This window comes from Anomaloglossus baeobatrachus, unplaced genomic scaffold (genome assembly GCF_048569485.1).
Source record: "Anomaloglossus baeobatrachus isolate aAnoBae1 unplaced genomic scaffold, aAnoBae1.hap1 Scaffold_3937, whole genome shotgun sequence".
NCBI classification, from domain to species: domain Eukaryota; kingdom Metazoa; phylum Chordata; class Amphibia; order Anura; family Aromobatidae; genus Anomaloglossus; species Anomaloglossus baeobatrachus.
Genome location: NW_027443276.1, coordinates 42,933 through 51,400, shown reverse-complemented (window position 1 = coordinate 51,400; position 8,468 = coordinate 42,933). Strand labels below are relative to the sequence as shown.

The 8,468-nt window shown below is 46.1% G+C and overlaps 5 non-coding genes and 1 pseudogene across 5 annotated transcripts; all 6 read left to right on the top strand.

The window, feature by feature from the left end:
* Nucleotides 1–85, top strand: LOC142276213 (U2 spliceosomal RNA; annotated as a pseudogene; the record flags this gene model as incomplete).
* A 1,387-nt stretch (nucleotides 86–1,472) lies between these two features.
* LOC142276207 (U2 spliceosomal RNA) lies at nucleotides 1,473–1,663 on the top strand. Its single transcript, XR_012739711.1, has one exon. It is a non-coding gene; the product is annotated as a U2 spliceosomal RNA (small nuclear RNA).
* A 1,387-nt stretch (nucleotides 1,664–3,050) lies between these two features.
* LOC142276206 (U2 spliceosomal RNA) lies at nucleotides 3,051–3,241 on the top strand. The gene has a single exon (XR_012739710.1). It is a non-coding gene; the product is annotated as a U2 spliceosomal RNA (small nuclear RNA).
* Nucleotides 3,242–4,628: 1,387 nt separating this feature from the next.
* Nucleotides 4,629–4,819, top strand: LOC142276205 (U2 spliceosomal RNA). The gene has a single exon (XR_012739709.1). It is a non-coding gene; the product is annotated as a U2 spliceosomal RNA (small nuclear RNA).
* A 1,387-nt stretch (nucleotides 4,820–6,206) lies between these two features.
* Nucleotides 6,207–6,397, top strand: LOC142276203 (U2 spliceosomal RNA). The gene has a single exon (XR_012739707.1). It is a non-coding gene; the product is annotated as a U2 spliceosomal RNA (small nuclear RNA).
* Nucleotides 6,398–7,784: 1,387 nt separating this feature from the next.
* On the top strand, nucleotides 7,785–7,975 carry LOC142276202 (U2 spliceosomal RNA). Its single transcript, XR_012739706.1, has one exon. It is a non-coding gene; the product is annotated as a U2 spliceosomal RNA (small nuclear RNA).
* The last annotated feature ends 493 nt before the right edge of the window (nucleotides 7,976–8,468 follow it).

The window sequence follows — 8,468 nt, the reverse complement described above, 5'->3', positions numbered from 1 at the left end:
AACAGGGAGATGGAAAAAGAGCTTGCTCTGTCCACTCCACGCATTGACCTGGTATTGCAGTACCTCCAGGAACGGTGCACCCCTTCTTAACCCAGTTTCCAAAAGCAGAACTCAATTCACCTGATTCATATTAGCCCGATTTAATGAATTGGAAGAAAGCATACGTCTTCATATGCACCTCAATTTGGCCCATTCACTTTTCACACTTCCTCCTTTTGTTTTTTATCTTTCACACTTTTGACTTTCTTTATTCATCCAAATAGCAAACTCATCACCACTCAACCTGACCAACTCGGCTATGTCCCCGTGCTGCAGTTCTCTGTCTTATCTAGATCATTTGCAATTGAATGGAATAGATCCCTTTTGGACAAAGTGGATTCACCTGCTGCTGCAGTGACCACAGGTGTGATAACATCTAGAATTGGCATCTGGTGCGATCTCTCCGCTTCCACTCCAAAGAAAGTTACCTGTTTATTCCTATCATGCATTGGTTTTTGGGGTTTTCTTTGAGTAATGATGATCTCTTTAGTAGTCTGTTGGCGCCCTCTCCTGGAGGAATAGTTTGCTTGCTCTTGGACATTCTAAAAGAGAGGTCATGATAGACATTGAGCTTCTGAGCTCAATTGGGGACAGTCATGGGTGATGAATGTTTGCAACCTACTGCGAAGCCTCATACCGCAATATAAGGAACGTCAAATACTAAGAAAGGGCGGCCTATGAAAGAATTACTACTTTCAATAAGTACACTTAAACGGCTAATTGGGAATAGAAAAACTGTAAAAAGCCCTCTGAGAAAGCCCCCCTCTAACCTTTGATAGTAAGCTTTTCTGTAGTCTGCCTGTTGATGTATTTTCCGTTTGAACTGTGCACAACATGAAGAGACGGAACACTGGCGGCTTGTCACAATGCCCCCCGATGACATCACAATAGCGCTGCTGCCTAGAAAACAAGCTGCGCAGAAGAAGTTGTTCTTTGGGTGGGAGGGTGGGCTAGTGGAAGGAGGGGGCAATCTCTTTTTTTCCCGGGTGGTAGGGGGATGACAGGAGAAGGGAAGCGGGTGGTGAGAAAGGTACAGAGGGCAGGGTTTGGGGGCTGGGAAGGAAAGGGAAAAGATTAGGGTTTGGGGATGATGAAAGGGCTTTCTACGGGTAAGGATGGCAAAGGGTGGCAGTGACGGAAAGTCAGGCAACCTGTCCTGTCCGTCTTTTTGTATCGTGAATTGGAAAGACTGCAAGGGGGAGGGGAGTTGCTTGCGCCCTAAAGGAGGAGTTATTCAGATTCATTGCAGTGGGCGGCGGCTGCAAAACGCACCATTCTTCTTGTTTTGGCTCTGCAAAGCAGCCTTTTCAAGGGTTGGCTTGGGTGACAAAATGTCTTGTGTAGGCGTGGGTTTGTCTCCCTCTCGCTCTCTCTCCCTAAGATGTGTCCGGCATAGGCCAGGGTGCCACTCGAGGCCCAAACCAATTCTGGTTATCGCTTCTCGGCCTTTTGGCTAAGATCAAGTGTAGTATCTGTTCTTATCAGTTTAATATCTGATACGTCCCCTATCTGGGGACCATATATTAAATGGATTTTTAGAACAGGGAGATGGAAAAAGAGCTTGCTCTGTCCACTCCACGCATTGACCTGGTATTGCAGTACCTCCAGGAACGGTGCACCCCTTCTTAACCCAGTTTCCAAAAGCAGAACTCAATTCACCTGATTCATATTAGCCCGATTTAATGAATTGGAAGAAAGCATACGTCTTCATATGCACCTCAATTTGGCCCATTCACTTTTCACACTTCCTCCTTTTGTTTTTTATCTTTCACACTTTTGACTTTCTTTATTCATCCAAATAGCAAACTCATCACCACTCAACCTGACCAACTCGGCTATGTCCCCGTGCTGCAGTTCTCTGTCTTATCTAGATCATTTGCAATTGAATGGAATAGATCCCTTTTGGACAAAGTGGATTCACCTGCTGCTGCAGTGACCACAGGTGTGATAACATCTAGAATTGGCATCTGGTGCGATCTCTCCGCTTCCACTCCAAAGAAAGTTACCTGTTTATTCCTATCATGCATTGGTTTTTGGGGTTTTCTTTGAGTAATGATGATCTCTTTAGTAGTCTGTTGGCGCCCTCTCCTGGAGGAATAGTTTGCTTGCTCTTGGACATTCTAAAAGAGAGGTCATGATAGACATTGAGCTTCTGAGCTCAATTGGGGACAGTCATGGGTGATGAATGTTTGCAACCTACTGCGAAGCCTCATACCGCAATATAAGGAACGTCAAATACTAAGAAAGGGCGGCCTATGAAAGAATTACTACTTTCAATAAGTACACTTAAACGGCTAATTGGGAATAGAAAAACTGTAAAAAGCCCTCTGAGAAAGCCCCCCTCTAACCTTTGATAGTAAGCTTTTCTGTAGTCTGCCTGTTGATGTATTTTCCGTTTGAACTGTGCACAACATGAAGAGACGGAACACTGGCGGCTTGTCACAATGCCCCCCGATGACATCACAATAGCGCTGCTGCCTAGAAAACAAGCTGCGCAGAAGAAGTTGTTCTTTGGGTGGGAGGGTGGGCTAGTGGAAGGAGGGGGCAATCTCTTTTTTTCCCGGGTGGTAGGGGGATGACAGGAGAAGGGAAGCGGGTGGTGAGAAAGGTACAGAGGGCAGGGTTTGGGGGCTGGGAAGGAAAGGGAAAAGATTAGGGTTTGGGGATGATGAAAGGGCTTTCTACGGGTAAGGATGGCAAAGGGTGGCAGTGACGGAAAGTCAGGCAACCTGTCCTGTCCGTCTTTTTGTATCGTGAATTGGAAAGACTGCAAGGGGGAGGGGAGTTGCTTGCGCCCTAAAGGAGGAGTTATTCAGATTCATTGCAGTGGGCGGCGGCTGCAAAACGCACCATTCTTCTTGTTTTGGCTCTGCAAAGCAGCCTTTTCAAGGGTTGGCTTGGGTGACAAAATGTCTTGTGTAGGCGTGGGTTTGTCTCCCTCTCGCTCTCTCTCCCTAAGATGTGTCCGGCATAGGCCAGGGTGCCACTCGAGGCCCAAACCAATTCTGGTTATCGCTTCTCGGCCTTTTGGCTAAGATCAAGTGTAGTATCTGTTCTTATCAGTTTAATATCTGATACGTCCCCTATCTGGGGACCATATATTAAATGGATTTTTAGAACAGGGAGATGGAAAAAGAGCTTGCTCTGTCCACTCCACGCATTGACCTGGTATTGCAGTACCTCCAGGAACGGTGCACCCCTTCTTAACCCAGTTTCCAAAAGCAGAACTCAATTCACCTGATTCATATTAGCCCGATTTAATGAATTGGAAGAAAGCATACGTCTTCATATGCACCTCAATTTGGCCCATTCACTTTTCACACTTCCTCCTTTTGTTTTTTATCTTTCACACTTTTGACTTTCTTTATTCATCCAAATAGCAAACTCATCACCACTCAACCTGACCAACTCGGCTATGTCCCCGTGCTGCAGTTCTCTGTCTTATCTAGATCATTTGCAATTGAATGGAATAGATCCCTTTTGGACAAAGTGGATTCACCTGCTGCTGCAGTGACCACAGGTGTGATAACATCTAGAATTGGCATCTGGTGCGATCTCTCCGCTTCCACTCCAAAGAAAGTTACCTGTTTATTCCTATCATGCATTGGTTTTTGGGGTTTTCTTTGAGTAATGATGATCTCTTTAGTAGTCTGTTGGTGCCCTCTCCTGGAGGAATAGTTTGCTTGCTCTTGGACATTCTAAAAGAGAGGTCATGATAGACATTGAGCTTCTGAGCTCAATTGGGGACAGTCATGGGTGATGAATGTTTGCAACCTACTGCGAAGCCTCATACCGCAATATAAGGAACGTCAAATACTAAGAAAGGGCGGCCTATGAAAGAATTACTACTTTCAATAAGTACACTTAAACGGCTAATTGGGAATAGAAAAACTGTAAAAAGCCCTCTGAGAAAGCCCCCCTCTAACCTTTGATAGTAAGCTTTTCTGTAGTCTGCCTGTTGATGTATTTTCCGTTTGAACTGTGCACAACATGAAGAGACGGAACACTGGCGGCTTGTCACAATGCCCCCCGATGACATCACAATAGCGCTGCTGCCTAGAAAACAAGCTGCGCAGAAGAAGTTGTTCTTTGGGTGGGAGGGTGGGCTAGTGGAAGGAGGGGGCAATCTCTTTTTTTCCCGGGTGGTAGGGGGATGACAGGAGAAGGGAAGCGGGTGGTGAGAAAGGTACAGAGGGCAGGGTTTGGGGGCTGGGAAGGAAAGGGAAAAGATTAGGGTTTGGGGATGATGAAAGGGCTTTCTACGGGTAAGGATGGCAAAGGGTGGCAGTGACGGAAAGTCAGGCAACCTGTCCTGTCCGTCTTTTTGTATCGTGAATTGGAAAGACTGCAAGGGGGAGGGGAGTTGCTTGCGCCCTAAAGGAGGAGTTATTCAGATTCATTGCAGTGGGCGGCGGCTGCAAAACGCACCATTCTTCTTGTTTTGGCTCTGCAAAGCAGCCTTTTCAAGGGTTGGCTTGGGTGACAAAATGTCTTGTGTAGGCGTGGGTTTGTCTCCCTCTCGCTCTCTCTCCCTAAGATGTGTCCGGCATAGGCCAGGGTGCCACTCGAGGCCCAAACCAATTCTGGTTATCGCTTCTCGGCCTTTTGGCTAAGATCAAGTGTAGTATCTGTTCTTATCAGTTTAATATCTGATACGTCCCCTATCTGGGGACCATATATTAAATGGATTTTTAGAACAGGGAGATGGAAAAAGAGCTTGCTCTGTCCACTCCACGCATTGACCTGGTATTGCAGTACCTCCAGGAACGGTGCACCCCTTCTTAACCCAGTTTCCAAAAGCAGAACTCAATTCACCTGATTCATATTAGCCCGATTTAATGAATTGGAAGAAAGCATACGTCTTCATATGCACCTCAATTTGGCCCATTCACTTTTCACACTTCCTCCTTTTGTTTTTTATCTTTCACACTTTTGACTTTCTTTATTCATCCAAATAGCAAACTCATCACCACTCAACCTGACCAACTCGGCTATGTCCCCGTGCTGCAGTTCTCTGTCTTATCTAGATCATTTGCAATTGAATGGAATAGATCCCTTTTGGACAAAGTGGATTCACCTGCTGCTGCAGTGACCACAGGTGTGATAACATCTAGAATTGGCATCTGGTGCGATCTCTCCGCTTCCACTCCAAAGAAAGTTACCTGTTTATTCCTATCATGCATTGGTTTTTGGGGTTTTCTTTGAGTAATGATGATCTCTTTAGTAGTCTGTTGGCGCCCTCTCCTGGAGGAATAGTTTGCTTGCTCTTGGACATTCTAAAAGAGAGGTCATGATAGACATTGAGCTTCTGAGCTCAATTGGGGACAGTCATGGGTGATGAATGTTTGCAACCTACTGCGAAGCCTCATACCGCAATATAAGGAACGTCAAATACTAAGAAAGGGCGGCCTATGAAAGAATTACTACTTTCAATAAGTACACTTAAACGGCTAATTGGGAATAGAAAAACTGTAAAAAGCCCTCTGAGAAAGCCCCCCTCTAACCTTTGATAGTAAGCTTTTCTGTAGTCTGCCTGTTGATGTATTTTCCGTTTGAACTGTGCACAACATGAAGAGACGGAACACTGGCGGCTTGTCACAATGCCCCCCGATGACATCACAATAGCGCTGCTGCCTAGAAAACAAGCTGCGCAGAAGAAGTTGTTCTTTGGGTGGGAGGGTGGGCTAGTGGAAGGAGGGGGCAATCTCTTTTTTTCCCGGGTGGTAGGGGGATGACAGGAGAAGGGAAGCGGGTGGTGAGAAAGGTACAGAGGGCAGGGTTTGGGGGCTGGGAAGGAAAGGGAAAAGATTAGGGTTTGGGGATGATGAAAGGGCTTTCTACGGGTAAGGATGGCAAAGGGTGGCAGTGACGGAAAGTCAGGCAACCTGTCCTGTCCGTCTTTTTGTATCGTGAATTGGAAAGACTGCAAGGGGGAGGGGAGTTGCTTGCGCCCTAAAGGAGGAGTTATTCAGATTCATTGCAGTGGGCGGCGGCTGCAAAACGCACCATTCTTCTTGTTTTGGCTCTGCAAAGCAGCCTTTTCAAGGGTTGGCTTGGGTGACAAAATGTCTTGTGTAGGCGTGGGTTTGTCTCCCTCTCGCTCTCTCTCCCTAAGATGTGTCCGGCATAGGCCAGGGTGCCACTCGAGGCCCAAACCAATTCTGGTTATCGCTTCTCGGCCTTTTGGCTAAGATCAAGTGTAGTATCTGTTCTTATCAGTTTAATATCTGATACGTCCCCTATCTGGGGACCATATATTAAATGGATTTTTAGAACAGGGAGATGGAAAAAGAGCTTGCTCTGTCCACTCCACGCATTGACCTGGTATTGCAGTACCTCCAGGAACGGTGCACCCCTTCTTAACCCAGTTTCCAAAAGCAGAACTCAATTCACCTGATTCATATTAGCCCGATTTAATGAATTGGAAGAAAGCATACGTCTTCATATGCACCTCAATTTGGCCCATTCACTTTTCACACTTCCTCCTTTTGTTTTTTATCTTTCACACTTTTGACTTTCTTTATTCATCCAAATAGCAAACTCATCACCACTCAACCTGACCAACTCGGCTATGTCCCCGTGCTGCAGTTCTCTGTCTTATCTAGATCATTTGCAATTGAATGGAATAGATCCCTTTTGGACAAAGTGGATTCACCTGCTGCTGCAGTGACCACAGGTGTGATAACATCTAGAATTGGCATCTGGTGCGATCTCTCCGCTTCCACTCCAAAGAAAGTTACCTGTTTATTCCTATCATGCATTGGTTTTTGGGGTTTTCTTTGAGTAATGATGATCTCTTTAGTAGTCTGTTGGCGCCCTCTCCTGGAGGAATAGTTTGCTTGCTCTTGGACATTCTAAAAGAGAGGTCATGATAGACATTGAGCTTCTGAGCTCAATTGGGGACAGTCATGGGTGATGAATGTTTGCAACCTACTGCGAAGCCTCATACCGCAATATAAGGAACGTCAAATACTAAGAAAGGGCGGCCTATGAAAGAATTACTACTTTCAATAAGTACACTTAAACGGCTAATTGGGAATAGAAAAACTGTAAAAAGCCCTCTGAGAAAGCCCCCCTCTAACCTTTGATAGTAAGCTTTTCTGTAGTCTGCCTGTTGATGTATTTTCCGTTTGAACTGTGCACAACATGAAGAGACGGAACACTGGCGGCTTGTCACAATGCCCCCCGATGACATCACAATAGCGCTGCTGCCTAGAAAACAAGCTGCGCAGAAGAAGTTGTTCTTTGGGTGGGAGGGTGGGCTAGTGGAAGGAGGGGGCAATCTCTTTTTTTCCCGGGTGGTAGGGGGATGACAGGAGAAGGGAAGCGGGTGGTGAGAAAGGTACAGAGGGCAGGGTTTGGGGGCTGGGAAGGAAAGGGAAAAGATTAGGGTTTGGGGATGATGAAAGGGCTTTCTACGGGTAAGGATGGCAAAGGGTGGCAGTGACGGAAAGTCAGGCAACCTGTCCTGTCCGTCTTTTTGTATCGTGAATTGGAAAGACTGCAAGGGGGAGGGGAGTTGCTTGCGCCCTAAAGGAGGAGTTATTCAGATTCATTGCAGTGGGCGGCGGCTGCAAAACGCACCATTCTTCTTGTTTTGGCTCTGCAAAGCAGCCTTTTCAAGGGTTGGCTTGGGTGACAAAATGTCTTGTGTAGGCGTGGGTTTGTCTCCCTCTCGCTCTCTCTCCCTAAGATGTGTCCGGCATAGGCCAGGGTGCCACTCGAGGCCCAAACCAATTCTGGTTATCGCTTCTCGGCCTTTTGGCTAAGATCAAGTGTAGTATCTGTTCTTATCAGTTTAATATCTGATACGTCCCCTATCTGGGGACCATATATTAAATGGATTTTTAGAACAGGGAGATGGAAAAAGAGCTTGCTCTGTCCACTCCACGCATTGACCTGGTATTGCAGTACCTCCAGGAACGGTGCACCCCTTCTTAACCCAGTTTCCAAAAGCAGAACTCAATTCACCTGATTCATATTAGCCCGATTTAATGAATTGGAAGAAAGCATACGTCTTCATATGCACCTCAATTTGGCCCATTCACTTTTCACACTTCCTCCTTTTGTTTTTTATCTTTCACACTTTTGACTTTCTTTATTCATCCAAATAGCAAACTCATCACCACTCAACCTGACCAACTCGGCTATGTCCCCGTGCTGCAGTTCTCTGTCTTATCTAGATCATTTGCAATTGAATGGAATAGATCCCTTTTGGACAAAGTGGATTCACCTGCTGCTGCAGTGACCACAGGTGTGATAACATCTAGAATTGGCATCTGGTGCGATCTCTCCGCTTCCACTCCAAAGAAAGTTACCTGTTTATTCCTATCATGCATTGGTTTTTGGGGTTTTCTTTGAGTAATGATGATCTCTTTAGTAGTCTGTTGGCGCCCTCTCCTGGAGGAATAGTTTGCTTGCTCTTGGAC